Raw genomic sequence first — 15,020 nt, 5'->3', positions numbered from 1 at the left:
AGTTTGCTTAAGATCTGACAGTATGCCTTTTTGTTTTCCTTTTTAAATAATAAACTGTCTGTTTTGCTCAGTCTGTGGTATAATTCACTGACATGAAAATTAACATGGTTCAAGGTGTTTTGTTTGTTCCTGTTGCACTGAAAAGAAAATATTCCATTATATCTGGTAGCCTTGAAACTTGGTAAATCCTAAGATACTGCAAAATAGGTATTTGCTCAGGCACCTGCAAGTATAGAAGGTCAATAACAACAAAAAAGCGTGTAGGCCTAGAAATTGGACTTAACATTGTCTGTTTCTTTGGGCCAGAAATGGAGTCAAAAAGGCTAATTGCATGAGTCTGTGTCCTGAGACTGAAGAACAACCTAAGTATGTCTGGGGCAATCTCAACTTTTTCATAGAATCCCTACAGTGTGGAAACAAGCCCTTTGGCTCAACAAGTCCACATGGAACCCCTGAAGAGTAACCCATCCAGACCCATTTCTCTATGATATATTTACCCCTGGCCAATGCACCTAACCCTCACAGCCCTGAACACTATGGGCAATTTAGCATGGCCAAATCATCTAATCTGCATATCTTTTGGACTGTGGGAGAAAACTGGAGCACCCGGATGAAACACACGCAGACACAGGGAGAATGTGCAAACTCCACAGTCGCCTGAGGCGGGAATCAAATGGGGTCCCTGGTGCTGTGAGGCAGCAGTGCTAACCATTGAACCACTGTGCTGCCCCGATTGGATTTCAAGTTGGATGTCTCGGGGAATTTTCTAAGTGGGTAATTGTCTCCTTGCATATCCTACCACGTGAGTTTTATATGTTTCATTGGAATATGAGTGTCCCTGGTATGGCCAGAATTTGTTTCTATCCCTTACTGCGCTTGAGCAAAATGGCTTACTGGGCCATTTCAGAGGGTAGTTAAGAGTCAACCACATTGCTGTGGGTCTGGAGTTACATGTAGGCCTGACCAGGTAAGGATGACAGATTCCCTTCCCTAGTGAACCAGATGGGTTTTTACAACAACAACAAGGTGGCTTCATGAAACCATTACTGAGGTAAGATTTCTATTCTAGCATTTGGGATTACCAAACTGGATTGCTAGGCTGTTCATTCTGTATCTGAAAACTGATCTAAGCAAATTTTTAATGCAGGAAGGTTTGGGATATTGACATTTTTAAAGGTGAAAATGGGGGGTGGTAATTACTGGTTCTAGTAATCCAGAAACCATAGCCTCTAAAGTTCTGGGCACTTGGATTTGAATCTCACTATGGTAGGTAATAAAATTTGTATTAAATAACAATCTGGAATTAAAAACTAGCCCAGTGGGGACCATGTGGGGACATTGCTGATAGTCACAAATAAACCTACTTGGTTCACTGATGTCCTCTTAGGAAGGCAATTTGCCAACCTTATCTGGTCTGGCCTACATGTAATTCTTGACCAACATCAAGTGATTGACTCTTAATTGCTCTCTGAAATGGCATTGCAAGATTCTCAGTTCCTGGGCAATTAGGGATGGATAATAAATACAGGTCTAGCCAGCAACACCCACATCCTGTGAACAAATATTTTAAAAAATAATTCATGACACTTAACTGTTTTTCATTTCTATCAGAAGGGAGATACCTACAGATTCGCAGAATTTATCCTGAGGTAAGTATGTACATTTTTTAATTGCAGACGTTTATACGACAATCTCCTCGATATCAATGCCAGTATTAAAGGCGTAAGCAGTAATTAAGTAAACACACACACAAAAAGAGTGTATAATACAGAGTGAAAGGTAACAACTGTAAATGGGATGTATCAAATAAATCAAGATGTGTATATTGTAATACAAGTTGCCTATTTTAAGAGCTCAGACATGGAACATGTAATAAACACTCAGCAAATCCAGCTCTCCTTTTATTTGTCCTGTTTATTCGGAGCAGGTGCTGTGTGAATACCTTGACCTCTAATACGTTGGCCTCTTTCTTAATCAGTTCTGAAAAAGGTGGAGTAAATTATCCTAAATGTAAAATAATCCAGAAACTGCGTATTAAGATTTGAATAACTGATGTTCACTGAATGAAAACAGCAATTTCTGGCTTTCCCTGGTTTGCAGTCCCTCGGGAAAGGAGCTGGAATTTAAAGCTTCGGAAGAGAGTCACGGTGCTAATGGATTAACATGGAGTTTGGCATGCTAATGGAAATTGTCTCATGTAATGAGCTTTTAATTAGGTCTGCTTGGTGCTTGACCCTCTTGTAATAGGGGCCACTCCTGAGATGACAGCATTTTGGCACACAGGTGTGAATAAACAGAGCTCTTAAACAGCCATGACATTCCAAACATTCTCAAGCCAGACCTTTGCTTTCAGGTCATTTCTTTGCCGTTCATATGCACCTTTGCACAAAATACTTATAAATTATAACTGTTTAACGCGAGCATTAAAAACAAACAGTTGCTAAGATACTGGAATTGCTCACTTTAATATGCAATATGTTCCTTTCTTGTTTTCTTTTTGAAGAGCTTATGGATTACCTAAATGATAAAATTAAGTGTCAGTGATGAAATCTGGTCAATTTGCATGAAATAACTTGTGATTCATTTCATGTTAAAGATGGTAGAAAGAATGGCTTTTAAATCTGTCAATCAGGACAGGAAGTAAGCCTAGGAATTGAAAGGTGTCACAACAGCTTGTGTTTGGATGGTACCTCTTAAATGTTGAAAATGTTTATTTTTGTGCATTAATGGGATGTGTGCATTGCTGGCTGGGCCAGTATTTATCCCATCCCTAGTGCCCTAGAGAAGGCGCTGGTGAGTTGCCTCCTGGCACCCCTGCAGTCCATGTGTTGTATGTAGACCAATATTGCCATTAGGGAGTTCCAAAGTTTAGACCCAGTGACAAGTGGCTTGGAGGGGGACTTGCAGGTGGTGGTGTTCTCATATGCCTGCTGCCAATGTCCTTTTGAATGCTAGTGGTCTTGAGTTTAGAAGGTGCTGTCTCAGAAGCCTAGGTGAATTTCTGCAGTGCATCTTGTGGATGGTATGCACTACTTCTGGTGAGATTGAACTGGAGGGAATGTAAGTCTTTGGATGTGGTTGCTTGAGAGAGCTTCCAAAAAGCCTTACAGAAGCATAAGGAAATATGGATGCTGGGTCAATAAGGACAATGTTTGAAAATAGTACAATCAAAATCACACGTATAGAGGTCTACTTCATAGAGGATATTAAAAAGACAAGAAAGGTGAACAGAGCGAGATTCAAGGAAGAAATTCTATAGTATGGAGATGAGAGATCTGAATTCATAGCTAAAAATAGTGAAGACAGGAAGGAGATATACAAAGTCAGAGTCAGAGAAGTGGATGCTGGATTTAAAGCAGGACTGTTGTCTGGCCCTGGAAGTCATGATGTTGGTTTGTAAGGTTCACCTAGAGGGGATAACCAGTAAAAAAAATGTTAATAATATCTAGAAATAGTCACAGGTCGAGCTCCATTTTGAGGTGTACAAGATAATTTGCAACAGAATGTGTCATTTGCAAGTTTCCCTGGTTTTGCCTTCTGGTCAAGCAATTAGTTTCCTGCAGGTGTAGCTTCTACTTCCATAAGGCAGGGTGTCAAGCCCCCAAGTGCTTCCAGCCAATCAGAAGATTGGTAGTTCTACAATACCAGCAGCACCACCAATACAGTGGCCAATACTGGCACTGCAGTCAGCACCCAGACCAAGCCAGTGATGGAAGCTATAGAAGCAGACACTTGGTGCAGGCCATGTAGATACATTCCTGATGAGGTGAGCAAGAGGCAGGGGATGTAGTCAAGTGGGGGCAACCATTTCTTCTGTGGGTTATGAAAAGAATCACTTCCTATGGCACAGGTTGCCCATTGAGTCATGCTGCTTTGGCAAGCGACATTGGCATTTCCTGCTGGTAGTAACTTTTCAATCATTGTTGCTGTGGTGTTGTTGCATCTTCTCCATAACGTTCAGTAAATGGGTTACATTACACAACACTGGCAGCCAAAAGGATTACAGAACTGTTTTGTAAGATAAACCCATCATTAATCTCTTAGGGGAGGAAATAATGAGAATTAAACCTCAAATATATTTCTCATCGTCAAAGAGGCACTAAAATATTTCATTTTGATGCTACACTTATGTCACAGTTATCTTTTATAACAACTAGATACATAGAATCAGTAACATTCATTTAGGAAGTAATCCATCTTTATTGCAGTTAGTTCTCAGTGGTGGTCATGGCAACAATCTTTTTATTGCTTCTGTGTTCAGATGGTCTCTGACATGATAAAAGTCAGTTGCAGTTCAATGAGCTCACTATTTGTGCAGCTTAATTGCTTGCTTCCTTCAAGAACACTCGCTGTGCTGTGATAGGTCAGCTGTTGGAAAATGTGAGATTGTGACATAGTTCCCAACTTTTAATTAACCATCTTTCACAATAACATGAATATAATCCATCAAATAAGCCCTGTGTATTAAATGTGGGTTTATGTTTAAAATTCACTCGATTTTAGAGAGAATTTTGTTGTAAGCCGTATGGCAGGAAAATTTAATGAAGTTGTGGGATAATCAGCATAAGTACCTTGCCAAGCCCACTAAAGGTATGTCAAATTTGTTTTACTTTGGATTTGTTCGACAGATAAGCTCAGGGCGTTTCTTCAAACAATATTTATTAACATTTTATACATGATGATCTTGCTGTAGGCATCTCTGCCCTAAACTACTCCAGTTCCAACCCTCTAGCAGAGTCTCTTTCAAAAGACTATGGCACGGTGGCATGGTGGTTAGCACTGCTTCCTCACAGCGCCAGAGACTCGGGTTCAATTCCTGCCTCAGGTGACTCTGTGTGGGGTTTGCACATTCTCTCCGTGTCTGCATGGGTTTCCTCCCACAATCCAAAAATGTGCAGGTTAGGTGAATTGACGAGGCTAAATTGCCCGTAGTGTTAGGTGAAAGGGTAAATGTAGGGGAATGGGGCTGGGTGATTTGCGCTTCGGCGGGTCGGTGTGGACTTGTTGGGCCGAAGGGCCTGTTTCCACACTGTAAGTAATCTAATCTAAACTACAGAGATCACAGTTGCATCACAGCTTACTTCAGAAATTCAGAAATAAATATTCCCTAACTTTGCTTCTAACATTATTTATTGAAAGTATTTTCTTAACATTATTGCCACTATCCTCTCACCTGGAAGTTTACTTAATCAGCCTTGCAATTATGCCTGTTCTTGTTGGCACAGGTAATCTGTGAGGAGATGATGAATCAAACAGCTGAAATGGGACTGATAGGTTTTCTAATGTCATCCTGGACTTCATGATATTGAAAGGAATGATTGCCTCTTGAAGGTTGTCTGAGGATCAAGACTGGTCAGTAATTATAGAAATGATACCAATACTTTTTGTCTAGACCTTAGTTGGTCTCATCTTATACTACTTTTTCATCATATCATCTATGAAAGGATCATTTGGCAAGTAAACATAGCTGAATGGTAAAGTTTCAACCTTGAATAATAGCTGTTAGGTTTCAACATTTCTCTTCCTAAGCGGTATAATTGTATCATGATATTTTGAGATTCTTGTGTGGTTTTATCAAGTTTAGGATGAAGAAATGAGTGAAATATTTGAGAGAACATAGAGTATTGGAATTAACCATTCAGGAGATTTGTACAAGTACTGCAAATTCAAAATAAATACTTTTGTGGACATTGTCCCATGAACAGAGAGATTTGTCATGAGGATCATTGGGATTAGACCTATGTTTGCTGAAAGCCATTTAGGGCGAGAAAGATTATAGAATGGATTTGTCTTCAATGCTGTTATTTATAACAGTACCTCTAGAAATTTAAGTAAGGTGTGGGTTTTCATGGAAATGTAGACTGTCATTCTGGTGTGTCAGTTTTTCGAAGGGACCTTCCTGCCTGTATAGAGTTTGTTATACTCTTTGATCTTGTGAAGTCTGTGAGATCTCATCAAGCTTAATCTGGCTGTTGATGGTTGGAACATTATTGTCACTGCCCTGTACAGTTGAGATTATTGAAATGTCCATCATATCCTCAGTAACTGCATTTGGTGATACGTTGTTAACAATATTTGGCACATGAACTGGCACTACTGAGGATAGATCAAGAAGCTTACACGTCCAGCTAAGGAAGAAAATCAGAGGGATCTTAGTGAATTGCATCAATAACTAGAAGTCACACACTGCATTATAATCTTGGTGAAATGCTGAGACTGGGCCTAATGGTGCCATCTTTTCTCATTCACTCACTCGGTCTTTCTCCTGTCTGAGACCATCTAACAATGCAGGTTCACCATCTTCAAACGCAACAGGATAAGATGCATCACAAGGCTGATCAAACTTGTGGAAATGCTTGGGCACTTTGATTGAAGATCATCCAAACTTCACGGATGAAGCTTCCGTTCTTTAGAAATGTCAAGTTCGATCTGGGGAAAAAAATGTTCTCACTTTTCTTGGTGTGAAAGTTTGCATTTATTGCAGAGACAGAGACAATTTCTTACAAAATTAAGTGTGGTCATTAGCTTGGCATAGATTGTCTTGTACAACCTGTAAAATACCTAGTTTTATATATAAGCCTGCCAACTCAACAAGGATCTGTTCTGATTCTGCATAAATAGGCTCAATAATAACTTGATCAGCATAGATACATATGTCCAAAAACTGGCCTTTAACTAGTTGCTTCCAAAACCCTGGGATCCTGATCTCTGATAGTTGAAGGTGGACAGCGTCAAGCCATTCTATGGTGTGAACCGATACAGTAATGGCTGCCCCGAGTCAAGATGAAAGTTAATATTAAGCTTCTTGATTTTTGAATTGATTGACCAATAATCCTGATACAGACTTTTGCAGTAAAGTCAATGATTTAGACTTGTACTTGCCTGTACTCATTGGAATATAGAAGAATCAGAGTCAACTTTTATTGATTAGATTCCCTACAGTGTGGGGATAGGCCCTTCGGCCCAACAAGTCCACACACCCTCCAAAGAGTAACCCACCCAGTCCCATCTCCCTCTCACTAATGCACCTAATACCATGGGCTTTTTAGCACAGTCAATTCACCTGACCTGCACATCTTTAGACTGTGGGAGGAAACCCACACAGACACGGGGAGAATGTGCAAACTCCACACAGACAGTCGCCCGAGGCTGGAATCAAACCTGGGACCCTGATGCTGTGAGGCAGCAGTGCTAACCACTGAGCCACTGTGCTGCCCGTGCCACAGATACAATTCTTAATGGACTTAACAAGGTAGATATGGGAAAGTTGTTTCTCTTTTGTGAGAGCATTTGGGATCAGAGGGCATAATCTCAAAATAATGGGTCATACATTTAAGATACAGATGAGGAGAAATGTCTTCTCTCAGAGGGCACTGAAACATTGGAATTCTTTTATGCAGAGGGCTATTGAAGCTGGATTGTTAAGTATATTCAAAGCTGAGATAGACAGATTTCCAATCAATAAGGGAATCAAGCATTCCAGGGAAAACGCAGGAAAATGGAGGTGAAGATTATAAGGTCAGCCATGATCTCATTGAATGGTATGGCAAGCTGGATGGGCTGAAAGGCCTCCATCTGCTCCTACATGTTGTAGTCTCATGGTCCTAAGCATATTTTCCATTACACTATCTTTTCATCTGCATTGGTCATTCAGTTGCTTTGAGGGGCTGCAGAAGAGGCAGGGTCGTAGAAACAGAGAAAAATATAAATTAGGAACAGAGGTGGGCCATTCAGCCCATCAGGCCTATTCTAACATTCATCCTGATCATGGCTGCTGCTATATCTCAACACTGTACTCCTGCTCTCTCCCTATACCCCCAGACATCTTTAGTGTCTAGGGATCTCTATTTATTTCTTAAATAAATTCAGTGCCTTGGCCTCCACAGCCATGTGTGGCAGGGAATCCCGCAGGTTCACTGTCCTCTGATTGAAGAAGGTTATCCAGGTTATTGAAAACGTGGGGTATTAGATTAGCCATAACCCCCTTGTTGAATACTGGAAGAGGCTCAGGGACAAAGTGATTTACTCCTACCAGGATTCTCACCTTATGATTCTTCAGAGGAAAGCACCATCTATTCTAGCTCCGTTGATGCCAGCATATTTTAATATGAATTTGTTTGTAGGAATTCGCTGAGGCTAAGAATCAGGTGTTTCTTTGAACAGTATTTATTAACGAGATATAGATGATCTTGCATTAGTTCTTTCATGAGCAACTCTAGTTCCAGCCTTCTAAGAGCATCTTTCACATTGCAGCACATCTCAGAGGGTCATCTCAACAATATTCATAACTTTAAAATGGACTTTAATAAGCATGGAATGTTCTAGAATTGGCTTCTTTCAAAAATGGGCACGAAATGGCTATTAACATGCTTGCATCGGATGACTTTTACAATTCATGCTCAAACTATCTGAGGTTTTTGGAAAGTTCTCATTTGATTACCCATGGGTAATGTACTCCTTGAATGGACAAGTAAAGATGAAAGTCATCTGTGGAATTCACACCTTCTGTTGTATATGGACTTAACCAAAAGTCAAAATTGACAAATTCTTGGAGTAGAATCTGGAGACTCAGTAAGAGACCTGCATTAGCTCTTTCAAGGAAGGCCCACAAAGACACACACCGTTCAGGCAGTGGCAAGGACACTAGCAAATCTTCACTTGGAACCAAGACCACAGGAGTGGGAATCCTGCCCAGTAAAAGCTCTCAGTCAATCAGAGGTGAGCCATTCTCATACTCAGCAACACCACAGAGGCTGCAGCAACAAGACTACCCTGTCCTAGAATAATTCCGGTATACAATTCTAGTCATTGAATTTACCTAGACTACTCTTCAATAATGAAACACTTTCTTCACTGGGCCTTCAATGTATGTTTTCTTCCTGGATGTGCCAAAATATAAATTACAAACTATTCTTTGTTTAAAACTTTACAATGCACCATTTTCTTCGTCTGTACTCTTTCTCTTGAATGTGTTTATTTTGTTTTTTTTAAAATTTATTCACAGAATATGGGTAATGTTGGTTAGATCACCATTTATTGTCCATCCCTAATCCTGGAAAAGTTGGTTGTGAGCTGCCTTTCATTAACTGCCAAAGTCTGTGGGGAATAGAACATAGAACATTACAGCGCAGTGCAGTCCTTTTGCTCTCTGTTGCGCCGATCTGTGAAGTCAATCTGAAGCCCATCTAACCTACACTATTCCGTTCTCGTCCATATGCCTATCCTGACCATTTAAATGCCCTTAAATTTGGCGAGTCTACTACTGCTGCAGGCACTGCATTCCACAACCCTACTATTCTCTGGGTAAAGAAGCTAGCTCTGACATCTATCATCCCTCAATTTGAAGCAATGTCCCCTTGTGCTAGCCATTGCCATCCAAGGAAAAAGGCTCTCATTGTCCACCTATCTAAACCTCTGATTATCTTATATGTCTCAATAAGTCACCTCTCAACCTTCTTTCTCAAATGAAAACAGCCTCAAGTCCCTCAGCCTTTCCTCATAAGACCTTCCCTCCATACCAGGTAACATCCTCGTAAATCTCCTCTGAACCCTTTCCAAAGCTTCCACATCAATCCTATAATGTGGTGACCAAAACTGTACACAATACTCCAAATGTGGCCGCACCAGAGTTTTGTACAGCTGCAGTAGGTAAACCTACAGTGCTGTAAGGAAGGGACCGTGAGAAATTTGATCAGCAATTGGGAAAGAATGATTATATACTGCCAGATCAGGGTGGTGTGACTTGGAGAACGACTTGTAGATGGCAGTGTTCACAGACACACTGCCCTTGTACTTCTAGGTGGCAGACCTTGAGAGTTTGGAAGGTACTGTTAAAGAAGCTTTAGTGAGTTGCTGCAGTGCATCTTGTAAATGGTACCACATAGAGCTGCCCCTGTGCTGGAGTGAGTATTGTAGAAGATGCTGGCTGCTTTAATTTGGATGATGTTGAGCATCTTGAGCATTGTTGGAACTGTATCTGCTCAAGTATCACTCTCCTGACGTGTTCCTTGTAGATAGTGCAAGTTTGTGAGTAGACAGTATGTAAGTCAGTCACCATAGGATTCCTACCCTTTGATCTACTACTGTAACCACAGTATTTATAAAACTCCATTTCAGTTTTGGATCAATGGTAAGCCCCCTCAAGAATGTGGATAGTGGGGGATTCAGCAAATGGTAATGCCATTGAATGTCATGAGCAGATGACTAGGTTCTCTCTGAAGAAGAGAGTCATATTGGAGTTGAACCATTAACTGTGTTTCTCTCTCCACCGATGCTGCCAGACCTGCTGAGTGTCTCTAGCATTTTCTGTGATTACTGTATATGTATCTGTTATTTTCTGTGATTCTTCCTTTGTGCTAAGTATGATTCCAATTAGCAGAGAGATTTCCTCTGACCCTCATTGACTATAGTTTTGCTGAGGTTCCTTGATGCCATAAATCAGTCAGACATTTCAGCAGTATTGGCAGAATATCATGGAGGCCCATAGCCTTTGCCATATAAGCACTTGCAGCTACTGCATGATATGTGGAGGAAATTGATGTTACTGCAGACTTGCATCTGTAATGCTGAGGACCTCAGGAAAAGGCTAAGCTGAATCAGCTCCTCCTCCCTCCTGGCTGACAATGGCTGCAAATACTTCAGCCTGGTCTTTCCTGTTTAAATCTGCAAAAGAAATATTGAATTTAGCCAACAGCCTACAACAAAGTTACCAATTTTGGAATAATTTAACTGCAAAGTCTCTAGGTAAAGAAAATTTAAATTTTTACCTATCTGTCCACTGAAAATACGAACAGGGACCATGTTTTAAATGTATGTAACAAGTATACACTTTACAGCAGCCTGTGGTGACATATATTTTACACTTTTATAGCTAGTGGTTTACAAATGAATAAGTAATATTCATTATACAGGTATTGCATTATAATTGTGTTAGTGGAAGTTTTAAAAGTAACATAAAATTCATGTTAGTATTCAGTGGGACCATTTCTGTTTTTATAGTATTATCAAAGATGAGAAAGCCAAGGACTGACCCATGATTCCAAAATCTTCCTGTGGTGCACATTTTCATTATGGCAGCTGACAATTATTTAATTTTAGCTCGCAACCTTTGCGATTCAATCCATGATTTTCCTCTATAGTTTGGATTGTTTGTCTTGTTTGGGTATTTGAATCTTGTTTTTTTTCACACCAGCAGTGTACAAATTCTTTTTTTAAAACAATTGCCTTTATCAGCCCTGAATTGCAGTGATATGGCTTCAAGCTACAAATCATTTTCTGTAAATAACTTGTCCCAGAATAGCAGAGTACATTAAAGAAGTTAGAGTTTACCTGGGTGTTATGCACATTCACCAGGATAAACTACTTCATGTTACAGAGCCCTCTTGTAAAACAGCACTTGGATTTAGTGCCCAAATAGTTTCCACATTATCTACAAAATTGCACTTCTCAGTGTTTTTTTTGCACTGCTCAGGGTCATGAATTAGATTTTGACAATAGAAATGACAGCATGTGGACAGTTTATGACCCAAATGTTAGAACTCACATGAGACCTTAGGCAAGAAACAGATGGAGCCCATGGGATTGTCAAGTATCCACAGGAGGGACATCCACGTACTTAAGTTACCCAATGTGGATTTCCCAGAACACAGCATAGAGATTTTTAATTTGGATTTCTCATCATAAAAGTATTCCTGAAGTAATGAAATGGAAAGTATTAGCTCATGGATTGAGTATGAACATCAAAACCAGGATCACAAAAGAGATCCAGGAATTTCACTAAGAATTAAATGTTGGCTTTTTAAGATTTTTGATCTATTAGGTGTAACTGAATAGTAAGATGGATTGCTGACCTTGAGGTAGCTTTATGATGGGCGCAATTTACAAAGGGAGGGACAGGACCTGTTTTCCACTTTTTCCCCATTGTGTCCCATTCCAGTTTGGGATGGGATCACGGGGAAATCCATCCATGTTTCACTACATATCGTTTACTTTTGGAGGACAAAGCTATAGAATGGTTCCAGTCAAACTCCCTTGGCTTAAAAACAACAAACGAAAAGGTAAAATTGGCATTTCCTACATTTATAAAGAAGAATTGACCAGTAACCTGAGCTGATCAGCAAGAGCTCCAGTGTGGATTTGTAGAGTATAGATTCTGCTTGTTCTTTTGAAGAGACAGTTAGCATCTTGACGGAGAATGACTCTTGACGTTTGCTTTATGTGCTTCCAGAAGATATTCAATAAAGTAATTGGCTGTTAACTAACATAATAGGGAGTTGAGGGCAATTTATTGGCCTGATTAGGAGATTGTCAGTGAGCATAATGAGGCCGAGAATCAAGATAATGATGGCGTACTGTATTTGGCAAGATTTGGTGCTCAAAAGGGATCTGTTTTGGGATATTAACTCTTCATCATAACTGTTCATGAATTAAATGAAGGATAGATAAATAAATAGTGCTCACATTTCAAGATACACGGATAACCACCAGCAGAGGCATTGTAAACAGTGTAAATGGAAATATAAAATTGTAGAGATATTAAGTGATTGTGCAAAAAGTCTCAGTATCGTTAAGTATGAATTCTTCTGCTTTCGAGTTAATAGAAGATTTATTGCTTTTTAAATGCAGGAAATGCTGGAAACATCAGAGTTTCAACCAGTCTTAAGGAGCCATGAACAAATTTAAATGTGAGGCACAAAATTAATCAGAACAGCTAAAAGAGATTTTGCCCTGGAATCCGGAGAGTTGAGTTGGGAAAATTTCCAGGTCTGAAAATTCACTTTGGGAGAAAGTGCCTGAGATGTTCTGAGCTGGGGGTGATGTCAATGAGAGTCAGACCCACCAACCCCTTGAAACAGTGTGGACGTAGCCAGGACTCTATGGGAAAGCCTAGCCTCTATGATCTCAGTCTTTGCTGCAGTTGTATTAAAAACAAAAAGTTCAGGCTGACCATTACCTCTCTACCCAACCCTCGTGACTTGCTATAGCTACTTTGCCAACTTACACCATCATAGGGAGAAGTCACCAGGGAACATTTGCTTTGAGATCAATGGAGAAGAAAGGTTTAGAATTCAAACTCCCTATGCTCGAAAAGAAGAAACAAAAAATAAAGGAACAAAATGGCACTCACAATCAATTCATAATTAAGATGGACTTGACTGAATGCCCAAGCACCAATACCTCCTGCTCATCCCCTTGGTCCCGAATCCCCTCTCATCCTCCTTGGTCCCGATTCCCCGCTCACCCCCCTTGGTCCCGATTCCCTGCTCACCCCCTTGGTCCCGATTCCCCGCTCACCCCTCTTGGTCGATTCCCCGCTCACCCCCCTTGGTCCCGATTCCCCGCTCACCCCCCTTGGTCCCGATTCCCCGCTCACCCCCCTTGGTCCCGATTCCCCGCTCACCCCCCTTGGTCCCGAATCCCCTCTCACCCCCCTTGGTCCCGAATCCCCTCTCACCCCCCTTGGTCCCGATTCCCCGCTCACCCCCCTTGGTCCCGATTCCCCGCTCACCCCCCTTGGTCCCGATTCCCCGCTCACCCCCCTTGGTCCCGATTCCCCGCTCACCCCCCTTGGTCCCGATTCCCCGCTCACCCTCCTTGGTCCCGAATCCCCGCTCACCCCCCTTGGTCCCGAATCCCCGCTCACTCCCCTTGGTCCCGATTCCCCGCTCACCCCCCTTGGTCCCGAATCCCCGCTCACCCCCCTTGGTCCCGATTCCCCGCTCACCCCCCTTGGTCCCGATTCCCCGCTCACCCCCCTTGGTCCCGATTCCCCGCTCACCCCCCTTGGTCCCGAATCCCCTCTCACCCCCCTTGGTCCCGAATCCCCTCTCACCCCCCTTGGTCCCGATTCCCCGCTCACCCCCCTTGGTCCCGATTCCCCGCTCACCCCCCTTGGTCCCGATTCCCCGCTCACCCTCCTTGGTCCCGAATCCCCGCTCACCCCTCTTGGTCCCGAATCCCCGCTCACTCCCCTTGGTCCCGATTCCCCGCTCACCCCCCTTGGTCCCGAATCCCCGCTCACCCCCCTTGGTCCCGATTCCCCGCTCACCCCCCTTGGTCCCGATTCCCCGCTCACCCCCCCTTGGTCCTGATTCCCCGCTCACCCCCCTTGGTCCCGATTCCCCGCTCACCCCCCTTGGTCCCGATTCCCCGCTCACCCCCCTTGGTCCCGATTCCCCGCTCACCCCCCTTGGTCCCGATTCCCCGCTCACCCCCCTTGGTCCTGAATCCCTGCACATCTCTCTCCGTCCCGATTCCCCGTTCATCCCCAATCGTCTGGATTCCCCGTTCATCCCCAATCGTCTGGATTCCCAGCTCATCCCCAATGGTCCCGAATCCCCACTCACCCCCTTGGTCCTGATTCCCCGCTCATCCCCAATGGTCCCAGTTCCCCACTCATCCCATTCCTGATGAAGGGCTTTTGCCCGAAATGTCGATTTCGCTGCTCCTTGGATGCTGCCTGAACTGCTGTGCTCTTTCAGCACCACTAATCCAGAATCCCAATGGTCCCAGCTCATCCCCAATGGTCCCCAATGGTCCCGGCTCCCCGCTCATTCCCAATGGTCCTGGCTCCCTGCTCATCCCCATTTTCCTGCTCATCCCCAATGGTCCAGAATCACTGCTCACCTCCCTTTGTCCTGACCCCTTACCCATGGGTAGATCTCAGGCCCCATGCTGAGACAAAGTATGATAAGGTTTTAAGGGTCAATTGTTAATTTCACAATTTAGTAAAAACACTAATTGATAAAAAACACACACTATATTTAATTTAGTACAACTGCTTAATCCCTGATAAAAACATGCATTTTTATTCATTGCCCCACATACTATGACTCTATCAAAGACTTTGTAATCACTTAGAGCTGTCTACCAAACTGAACAAACAGGCACTGCAATGTGATAGTGATAGGTCAACGGACAAAGTAAAATAACAAAACTGATTTTGTTTACACTTCAGACAGGTTTTTGCTCAAACATTTAAAGGCCAGCTGAATTAAATGCCTTGACTTCACTTGGGAAAT

Source organism: Chiloscyllium punctatum, chromosome 4, assembly GCF_047496795.1.
Source record: "Chiloscyllium punctatum isolate Juve2018m chromosome 4, sChiPun1.3, whole genome shotgun sequence".
Taxonomy (NCBI): domain Eukaryota; kingdom Metazoa; phylum Chordata; class Chondrichthyes; order Orectolobiformes; family Hemiscylliidae; genus Chiloscyllium; species Chiloscyllium punctatum.
The sequence above is the reverse complement of the archived record's forward strand: the minus strand, read 5'-3'. Positions refer to the sequence as shown.